This window comes from Oreochromis niloticus, linkage group LG7 (assembly GCF_001858045.2).
Source record: "Oreochromis niloticus isolate F11D_XX linkage group LG7, O_niloticus_UMD_NMBU, whole genome shotgun sequence".
Classification (NCBI taxonomy): domain Eukaryota; kingdom Metazoa; phylum Chordata; class Actinopteri; order Cichliformes; family Cichlidae; genus Oreochromis; species Oreochromis niloticus.
Genome location: NC_031972.2, coordinates 45,499,950 through 45,511,326, shown reverse-complemented (window position 1 = coordinate 45,511,326; position 11,377 = coordinate 45,499,950). Strand labels below are relative to the sequence as shown.

The 11,377-nt window shown below is 39.9% G+C and overlaps 1 non-coding gene across 1 annotated transcript; it reads right to left on the bottom strand.

Annotated features, from left to right (window-relative positions):
* Nucleotides 1–1,877: 1,877 nt before the first annotated feature.
* Nucleotides 1,878–11,170, bottom strand: LOC102077888 (uncharacterized). The gene is made up of 2 exons (XR_003220745.1): nt 10,130–11,170; nt 1,878–2,794 (listed from the first exon to the last, which is right to left on the bottom strand). It is a non-coding gene; the product is annotated as an uncharacterized LOC102077888 (transcript).
* Nucleotides 11,171–11,377: the final 207 nt, after the last annotated feature.

The following is an 11,377-nucleotide window of genomic DNA, read 5'->3' as shown; positions in this document are numbered from 1 at the left end:
AGAATACAGTGCGGCATCCAGATACACATCCCAGTCATTCTATTGACTGTTGACTAATTTTCTGGGGGCTCTACATGTAGACATAAAAAAACCCACACAATAGTGACAGTGTCTTAAAATCTGTTGAAATGTTACATACAAATAAAGCATACATGTTGTCATTTGTCTTTTCATTGAGGCCATTTGTCTGTGGGTGATATGCTGCTGTGACACTCCTATCTATTTTCATTAAGCTGCAAAGACTTGAGCTTCAAAGACAAAAGAAAATAGTTTCTCAAACACAATCACACAAAACCTTTGGCCTGGCAGACATTTGGCACACTGTGGCCAATGATTTACCTTTAGGTATGGAAAAGTAAACTTAACTCTTATTTCGTTAACAATTTCTCTTCCTTGGTCAGATAAAATTCTTTTTGGGCAGCCATGTCTACATATGACTGAGCACAACTGATGAGCTACCTCAGCAGCACATTTGCTTTTTAACGGAAAAACCTCAACCCATTTTGAAAAATAGTTGCAGTGGGAATGTACTGATGCCACTAGAAGTTTTTGGAGAAGGTCCAGTTAGATCGATTCCAATTAGCTCCCAGACATCTGACACCTGTCAATGAAGAATCACATTTTTAATATGTACATTATAACATTACTATTTTCTACTAAAATGCTGCTGATATTTACCTTAATATACTGCAGTGGTTGCACAGCAGCCAAAGGCTTTCCTATTTTTTGGCACTTGTCACAAGCCAGGATACATAATTACAAATACTCTATAAGAAAGACTAAATCTAGCTAACGTGTTAATTACTGCACATCATCCTGAAATCTGGGACAGATCTTCAGGATAACTACGCATTCTTTTTGTACATTGTTAACATACCTTACTTTTTTTTTATAAATGAAAACTTCAAAAATACATACCCAATTCCCAATGTCAACTGACATGCCCTACCAGTAAAATCTGGAACACATTGCAGTTCGAGTCTTGAGTACACCAGTGTGTCCACCAATAGAACTTGAATGAAACTCCTTAAATAGTCCCATAGCTTTTGTCATTTACATTTAAGAAATGTAAATTGATTATAAAATGTATTTAACCAATAAGTACATCTAGTTAGTATTTACAATAAACTACTGACCCTTCAGCCTGAATTTTGAGGCATATCTCTTAAGGGTTTCCCTCTGGGACTTGTCGTATTCTGATGGGTAGGACCCATCAGAAAGAAACATGAGCAGTTCCTCGTATTTGTTCTCCATAACTAAGGAGAAAATCGGACATTTTCAAAATGGCTTCGAGATCCATTATGTAAGACGCAATGCACATACAGTAAATAAAATGACCAATGTCAAGGTGCTTAGAAATAAAACAACGTTATCACTCAATAAGTATATAGTGCAATATTACTTTCTTCGACATAAGAACGGAGCGTGGGGTTCACTAACTGCAGGAGGACTAAAATTAATTGTTTACGCTGTATGCAAGTTTACAGAAGTTTAGAAGTACTAAATCAAGACTTGAAATATGACTTCAATTGAGACACCAAATTGGAGTATTTTTGCACGAAAAACAAAATGCATGTTAGCTTGAAAAGTTAACAAATTGACAACAGCTTAAGGAAAACAAGTATCAACTGTAATAAAGAAGTAAAACATATAATACTAACCTTTTTTTGCACGCACAAGATTGGGGTAGGTTCACATAATAGGCGTATACTATTAACACCGAAAACATGGCCGCTTTGAGATGTACGCATGCGCAGTAACAACAAGTAGAACAGCTTAATATGTAGGGTGTTTTTTCAGAACATCGGCTCTGTTTTAGAAGAAATTACATGTAAAAACTCTTAACATTAAAAAAAACAAAAAACAGATGATAATAATTTTTAAGTACTCAGATCATTTTATGCAACATTTTACACTTCCATCATAGCTAAATGAGCCCTCGTTAATTTGATCATATTTGACTCATTTCCTGGGATCCATCTATTCCTGGGATAGATGACAGTGTGAAGGAATTTCCAAACCTGGGCCCATGACTTTGGGTAACTTACATCAAAAACAAAAAGCATGTGCTTCAGTATTTACCAGAGTTTCAACACATTTTACATTGTAGGCGACATACCGCCCACTTTTCTCTTAATTGAGTCAGACCAGTGAAACTCCCCTTTCAGAAAATGGAAAACAAACTTTTCTGTCATTTAATTGTTTATTGCTTAATTAATTTGTATAGTGTGATTTGCCATAAGGTTAAAGATACAGTTAAATGCCCCAAAATGTATGCTTGTGCTTTTTTGTGGTGAGGAGCCGATCAAAGAGTTACGATTTATAAATGGCTTCAAGTGCACATCTAACATTTCAGTCAGCAGTGTTATTGATTTCATTGGAATCTGTTGTTATTATGCAAATGTTGCTCTATTTTATAACCACTGGATAAGTCTTTATCATTTATTAAACAACTCTTTTGTACATTCTTGTGGAGAACACTTTAAAATGACACATTTTTTAAAGCTTGTTTTAACCAGTTTGAGATGATTTGAGCTTTGTGACATGTCATTAGTTGGATATGTCACGGTCTGCCCTGCAGACAGTGGGGGTGTGGGGAAGACAGGACCCAAAACGCAGGACTCTTCACTGCAACGGTGCGTTTATTTACAGTGCAGGAAACAATAACAGTTAATCCCCGTGCTCTCCCGTGACTCCTGTGTCATGTCTTCTTCCCAAAAAGTCCCAGTGTAGTGCTCTCTGCTCCTGTGTCTCTGCATTCCCCGTGCTCACTGCTCTCGGACCTGCATTCCTCCTGAGGGAAAACAATAGAGGCAGCCGTTAACACACTTAATCCCAGCAGGCATACAGTCACAGACTTTCCAACTACACTAGAAGACTGACATGTCGTCAAACGCAATAATCCCGCGTCGGTGGAAGCTCCATGGCTCTTCTAAATAGCTCCCCCAACGAGCCCAGATGAGGAGCAGGTGTGTGGCTGGGACTTCGGGTGTGGCCGCCCCTCAGGCCTGAAGGTGCCTGTAACTTGGCCACAGAAAACAGCAACACACACACACATACCTGCCTACATACAGATGCGGACAGAGACCAGAGGCAGTGCAGACGACACACCAAATGATGATAATATTAATATTAATAATAATAATAATAATAATAATAACAACAACAACAATCATAGTCCCCACTGCTTATGGATCCCGAGTCCCCAGAGCCGGGTCCGCGACAGTACCCCCCCTCTAAGAGTCGGCTCCCGACGACCCGAAAACAAAAAAAAACAACGAAACCCACAGTACAACCAACTCAGCTAGCCGCTCAAGCACCTGCTCAACTTCCTCAGCAAATATCACTACACTCAGTAGCTCTGTCTCTAGTACCGTAACCTGATCTATCGCTAATCAGCCTCTTCAATGGTGCCTCCTTTCATTCAGGTTTACAGCTTTACTCATGTTATTAAACTGCTTTCCTCACAGTTGTACACAGAGGTAACACATGCGTTTACTCTGTGTTTTATTCCTGTAGAAAAAGAAGCCGACAATCCCAGCAGGATGAAGACTGGGCGTATACTAAAAAACAACCAAACGCCTTCATGTTGTATCTGAAGGAGCAGAGGTCACAGGTAATGGCTGAGCTAAACATCACTGGAAGTGCAGCCTTAAATCCAGTCGTGGGAGAGAGGGTAACTGTATAACTCTGTGCATAGAATTATGCATCTGTTCATGTTTTATGCTTATTTTTGTGAATGTGTACCAGTAGTCCTGTAGTAATGTGTAGTAGCAGTGCTGCTGTGTAATCATACATGCTGACAGTGTGTTCAGTGGCGTGTCCAGCCCAACCAGACTGGCCACCCCAGGTGCCACCCTGAAGCTAAAACAATAAAATTCAATGAAACATCAAATGTACGATCATGTTTTCACAGTGAAGCTCAGATATCCGAGTGTAAGTGAATGCAGCATGGGCTTCTGCACTGTGAGCATCACGTTAGCAAAGGTAGGAGAGCCAAGCACGAAAGACAGAACCGCAGAAAACAATTTTTCAGCGAAGATTAACAGGTTAACATAGCTGGACTGGCCATCGGGCATATCGGGCATTTGCCTGGTCGGCTGATGACTTTTTTTTTTTTTCTAACGGCATGAACAATGAGAGGTGGTGGATTGGCCAGATGCTGGCCGATGTGTAAAAATAACTCAGTTGTTTGGTGGTGGCTATGGCGGAGCTTCCACAGAGGCCAGCAGGTGGATGAGGGAAGGGGAGGCAGGAGGAGGAAAGACCCGAGGCGGCCGCCAGTCCGATTGTTAGATGAACTGAACTTCAGGTAAGAAGTTATGACCTGCAGTCTATCCGGGTCAGATATAAACCAAGTTTAGGGGTAGTTTATTTTCCTTGTGCTGACTTTTACAGTCAGTTACAATAACTCGTACAGCGTACTAGCTTGCATGATGGAGTTTCTATACAGCTGGGTGGGTGCTATGATGTTACTGATAGTGAACTTTATTTTATTCATAAGGTTAGTTAGTAGAGTTGCCAACGGCTCCTTAAAAAAGGGAATGGTCCCTCATTCAGAGACAATATTACGCGTTTCGTATTGAGCTGAGAAGAGACGCAGTTTGTCCCAGACTTCAGCTAGAATGAAAAAAAGACACAAAGCTGGATTTATTCTGTCCTTACGCTGCACAGCTGCCTCTTCTTCTCTCATTCTCTCCCCCTCCCTCTCCTGTTGCTACTTCAATCATGAAACTGATCAATGATCGGCTTTTCTCTCTTGTTTGTTTATCCCCCACTTTGCGCCAGAAAGAGGAAACCGCCGGATGTCGCACTAAACAACAGCAGCATGTTTAAGCTTGGTCAGCTGTTGTTAGAATTTATTTAATATTAATTTCTAGTATCAGCTGATGTTTGCTGGAGCCACAGCTGTAAAAGCTGCTGGTCATGATGTCGGTTTGGTTATCTGGTGAGAAGGAAACATGAAGATGAAACCAGGAGATGTCCTTACTGAATCATCAGAGCTGAACAGGTGTCCTTTGGATATCTGACTGCACTGGATGGACCACAAGTCCACCCTCTCTCCCAATCCAATCCAACTTTACTTAAAAAGCACTTCAAGATACCCAGCACAGGACTAAAGTGCTGTACAGTAAATCAGTTAAGAATAATAGAATAAAACAAAACAGCAAAAAAAACAAACAAAAGCACATAATACATAAAAGTTTAAATTTAAACAGGCCTATATAAAAACAAAACATAAAACAGCATAGAATCAACTAAAACAACTAAAATAAAAATAAACTAAAAACCAACATCTCACATGGTGTCAAAGCCAGGGTGAAGAGATGGGTTTTCAGAAGTGATTTAAAAACAGGCAGAGAAGAGGCCAGTCTAATCTCTAATGGCAGATCGTTCCACAGTTTTGGAGCTGCTAAAGCAAAAGCACAATATCTCCTCTACACTCAGTCCTGGGTACATTCAGAAACGGCTGATCAGCTGACCTGAGAGAGTGGGTGGGTGTATAGGGCTTTGGAGCGTGATGTCATGGGGGTGGGCGTGGAAAGGATTTTGGCCTGATGCGCCATTTTCGGGGTCAAAACAAAGCGCAAGCGAAAAAGGAGCGAAAGCACACATAACAGCCATGGTTCGTACTTGCTGTGTGGTCGGCTGCAATGTTCGATCGTACGACCGGCACGGGCATAAGCTTGGGTTGTCTTTTTATGCTTTCCCAACCTGGAAGCAACATGAAGGAGCTCATGTATCAGATGTTACCAAACGAAGGCGTCTAGCCTGGATAGCAGCCGTGAGACGAGCTGATATCAAGTTCTCTTCCATCTCCAGATATCAGTTGGTGTGCTCCAGACATTTTCATTCCGGTAAGTTGTAAATATGTTCACATCACACTTTATAGCTGAATAATATTATCGTTGGTGGTCTCAGAAGTTATAGAAATTGCGAACAAACAAGGTGAAGCTAAAATAGGGGAAATGTGCTCAAACCTTTGAGTGCCAGTTAAAAGACAAGCAGCAGCATTTTGCAGCCTCTGTAGATGAGTAATGTATGAAGTACTGACGTCACAAAGGCATTGCATGTCACAAATTTCAAAGAAAACAGCTCCAACAATGGAAACATGTCATTAGCCTAATAATATTATCACATTATGGCAAAGTGAATAATAAATGAATAAATCCTGAGTTAGTGTAGAACACAATAGGTGATTTAGGCCTCAGTCACACCAGAGTGAAAATAGGACGGCCACCAACTGGTCACCCGCAGGCTGAGAGTGAGAAACCACTTTTGATTGCAAGGCGATCAAACGTGGTCGGGTGGGAGGCAACCTGTCTCTCTCAGACTCGGAATGAATACAACCACTCCTAAAAACATTGGTCAGGGTCTGCAATTAATTGCCATGTAATTTATAACAATCTTTCACCCCCAGCTGTTTCCTGTTTCCCATTGTGTGGCCCCATGATCGTAGGTGACACATCCCGAGTACATCCTGTTCTAACTTCACCAGGCACGTATGCAGTTGCAAGCAGACCACTTCTTTTAAAACAGTCAGTGTGGCTTTCAAAATACATGTATATATGTATGTATATATATATATATGTATATATATATACATATATATATATATGTGTATGTATAGAGAGGGAGAGAGAGAGAGAGATACTGATTATGTTCTGATCAGTGTGAGCATAATTAATCATCAGCAAAATCCCATATGAATCATAATTCATCATAATTCTGTGTTTAACTCAACAAACAATTTAAGACATTATTAACACATACAACAATTCTCCAAAAGTTGAATCTGTTCATCTGGACGTAGCGTTTTGTGGGAGAAACGTTTCGTCACTCATCCAAGTGACTTCTTCAGTCTCAGCTGACTGCAGGTTTCCCCAAACCTTATAAACAGTACATTTGCATAATGACTGAAACCAGCCCACTGAAGGAACAATGGGCTGTGAGGTCAGTTCCTTAATCATAATTATGCAAATTCTCATGACCATTGATCAACAATCACTGACCAAAACCCACTGATCAAAGAACACTGATCAATGGCCATGAGTACCATTCACAGAGAGTTGGGGAATGGCTGCAATCACAGCATTGTAAGATGGTGACAGATGTACCACATACAACAATTAACTTTATTTTTCTTGCTCAAAAGTATAATCATGGATTGGCAACACAGTTCTTATCTTCTTAAACTCAGACAAGAATAAAAAGTTATATAATGGATCGAGGGCCGGTGTCCTGCAGGTTTTAGATGTGTTTTTGATCCAACACAGCTGATTTAAATGGCTAAATGACCTCAACAGCTGTGTCCCAAAACGTAGGCTGTATCCTCCGCCGCATTTGTACACCGATTACGTCACAGCGACGCCACGAAGGCTGTCCCAATTCGTAGACTTCTCCGAATCCGGCCGACAAATGCGTCCTCCTTTTCCCCAGATTTGAAGGATGGATTGGTGTATCCTTCGTGGCCCACCATATCCCAGCATTCATAGCGCGGCCCAGACAATTCTAGTTTCCAACAATGGCGGCTGCTACTAAGTTTTAATATTACTCTTATTAATCTTTCTGGATCACAAAATAAACTTTTAACATAATTCCAGGCGAGAAAGTAGCTGTGTAAACTTCAAATATCTGCTCGGTTTATCAAGACATCGCATATTTGCAAAAGTTCTCCGACGTTTTTGGAGACGTCTGTTACCCACCCGCTCGATAGCTAGCCAGGGGGTTCAATGCGTACAGCGGACAGCGGACTCCCAGCTTCATCGTTTTCAGACGCCCGCGGTCTTTCGCTACTCAGGTTAAACATGATATATAAGTCACTCGGATAACTTAAAAATTTAATTGTTTGGGTTTTTTTGTGTGTTTTATTTCTTCCGGAGTAAATCAGTTTAGCTGAGATCAAAGTTATTAGATTAGATTAAATAAAACTTTATCAATCCCTCGGGTGGGTTCACTGGGGTTTTCACACAGCTGAATAAACGTCAAACAGAAAACTGATTAAACCGAAGTGTGAGATGGTCGAGAATTTACGGCAGTGTCCTGTTATATTTTAGATAGCAAGGAGCAGACGGCTGAGTTCATTAAACTCCACCGAGACAGCGGTGACGCAAATCTGAAGGCTAGACCGTCCCATTTCACAGCCTCGCACTTCCGGCCTTCTCGGTTCTCGGCTGCATCCTTCGGAGGACCCGGCCTTCGCGGTCTACGTGGGCCGGGTCCTCCGAAGGATGCAGCCTACGTTTTGGGAAACAGCTCATATGTCTTGAAGTTCTCCAGAACTTCAAGAGCAGGAAGCTCTGAAATGATTATAATGCAATTAATATCGATAGTTGTATCTGTAACTGTGATAGGAAGCTGCTTGAGCCATAATTACAATGAATGTAATAATGGAAATCAGGATTGCAGTGGTAACTATGATTGTGGCAGTAATGTTGAGACAGCGAGCAGTGGAGCCATAACGTCGTGCACCATCCATATCTCCAACCATCTTCCTGTCTCTGGCCTGGAAGGATGAAAGTATTTTATACACTTTAAAAACTGGAGTCCAACACATGTTCAATTCCAGAGAGACTCAGAATGTCAGATGTCAAACATAATCCTCTAATAGTTCTGGAAAATATCTTCTTTCCAAGCACTGATTTTTGTAATTTTACAAAATGTAAATGAAGGCAGCTTGTATTGTTTGATGTTACAGTGAATCAGCTGTTCTGTGTTTATACTTTATTTAGTCCTGTACTGTCTCAGTAAAGCCACTTCATTGCACTGTCCCTACACTACACTCAGACTCTTTAATGTCATCTGATATTTTCTGTATTGCTTTCACTACTTTTTGTAAGCCAGTTGTTTAATTTTAGTTTTGCTTTATTGAATTTGAGCTGGTTAATTTTATGAGGCCAGAATATTACACTCCTTTTGCTGTTCTTTTACTGCATTTTATTACATTTTTTATATCTCAATCTCACTTCATTCATTTTATTTTACTGAGTTCTGTCCTGTATCATTTTCAATGTTTTACATAATATTCTATTAAATTCTATTTCAATTAGTTTTACATATTTACTTTGTATATGTCACACAGTGGAAATTTGTATTTATGTTTTATGTTGGTTTTATTCTGATTTTTAATGTTTATTTATGAGTGTAGTTTTCATTTGCATGATTTTATTCTGTTTGTATTGCATGTTTTTAGTGTGTTATTGGACATTGTTTTAATCCACTGTGGGTTGGCTGGGCATGGGATAAATTAGTTGATAGGTATCACCTGCTGAGGTATGGGTGACCTATCATCTGTGTAAAGACCTTTTAAAAGCAGGCTAGCTGAGCACTGGGAGGAGAGAGGCCCCAGATATGAGGAGGAATGTATGAAGGCCAGGTGAAAAGAGGGACCTGCTGCCTGATCATGGGAGTGCGATGTCTAATCTGGAGACGGATCGGCCAGCGTGATGTGGCGTTCCAGTCCCGACAGCAGTAACGGTGACAGTAGGAGAACGTGAGCTGGGCTGGGATGTGATGGGCCAATGAAGGGACAAGAGGAGGATAGGAAAGTCCTTCTCGTCTGCCAGAGACGAGGCTGACGTGGACTCCCCTCTAGAGAAGGAATTCCTGGCCTGCTGGTGGACCCATAATGTAGACCCATAATGTGAATGTAGAAAATTATGTTTTTACTAGCTTTAGAATTGGGTTGGTTTATTTCTGGGGGATTTTAGATATTGATGACATTTTATTGTGTACCTTTTTAAGGGTGCTTTTTATTTGTGCTCCCTGGCCTGGGAATAAACAGTTTCAGATCAGGCCTGTTTCATATTTGTGCCCTTCATATCTGAGTCTCTTGCCACCCCTTGGATTTAAAAGAATCATTCTCTTCAGCATGACATTCTGGCGCATCACCTTTAGTGTCTGCTTTACATATACATAATGTATTGATACTCTTATTTCATTTAATTGAACTCCTTTTTTTTGTATAGTTTTAACGTTTTATCATATTGTAAGTAGGTTGTCTTTAATCTTCTGGCTTTTCCCAACATTGATTTCCAAAGATTTTATGTAACTTTATCTTCTCTCACATAGAGTAAGCACATAAAAGATGTAATTAAAAAGAAATTAAAATGTTTCACAATAAACTCACCTTGATGGCATAAATGAGAGCTGCAAGTCCAAGGCAAAAAGGATTTGAGTAGACAAAGCTGCAGAGCGACCAGATGATATGGTCTTTGGGGGACTCTGTGATGACTCGTTGCCCTCTTGTGATGTTCACAGCAGTGTGCTGGACCACTCCAGGCTGACCAGGGAGTCCACCATAATTCACGCCCTGTAATGGCACGGCTTCAGTCGCGTAACCTTGAGGATGCATTGCTCAAACTGTTCTCAGCTCAGCTGCAATGTGGAGAGGAGAGAGGTGTGAACAAGAACAAGAGTCCCCACCAGTTGTGACTTTTAAAGCTTTTGGGGGCTGGAACAGGAAGCTCATGAAAACCTGACCTGCAAGATTCATCGCTACAAAATACAGGAACATACTAAGAATGCATCAAACCACACTCTAAATATGAAGCTGCAAAGAAAGCACTGACAGTTACTAAACCTCTTCTACTAACAGCACTGCCAGCTAAAAACCTTTATTAGCTAGGTTTAAATGTCGTTTTAGCTTTGTGTTATTGAGATGGTGAAACATGACTTTAGTATCGCCTAATTGTTGCTGTAGATTTTTTTTGAAATACTGAAATGTGTTTATTTCTCGTAGGTGGGTAGGCTCAAAATTTGACAGGGTTCAGGGTCAGTTCCAATATATTCAGTCATGACTGATGAAAGTTTTATATTATTGATCTTCATTAGACAACCTTTTCCTGGAAATGAGGTGACTATGTTTGTAAATTGCTATATTTTGTACAGAGTTAAGATGAATTCTTTCAATAATATCAAGAATTGTGCATTTTCACACAGAAAGTTTACAAAAGATATATTCTTTCATATCATTTTCTATGCCTGTATATTGTAAATTTATTGACAAAATATTAATATTAATATCATCAATACATATGTACCAAATAAAATCAAAATGTAAAAAATCACTGATGAATCTGCAGTTATTCACAAGTTGTGTTGCTTCGTGTGTTGTTTTTTCTTTCTCACGTGTGCTTTACTATAAAGACATCCTGCAAACCTTTCTTGTAAATAAATAAATATAATGTGTATTCATCAAAAAGCCATTGTGTGGGTTGGGTAACCTGTCTGACAAAGTGAAGTAGGCTAAAAGATCTCTAAAAACAACACATTATTCCATGATATAAAGAAAAGAGAAAAAAAGTCATTGACATCTGTCATCCTGGAAAAGGTTACAAAGCCATTTCATTTTCTTCTTTCTTTCTTTCTTTCTTTT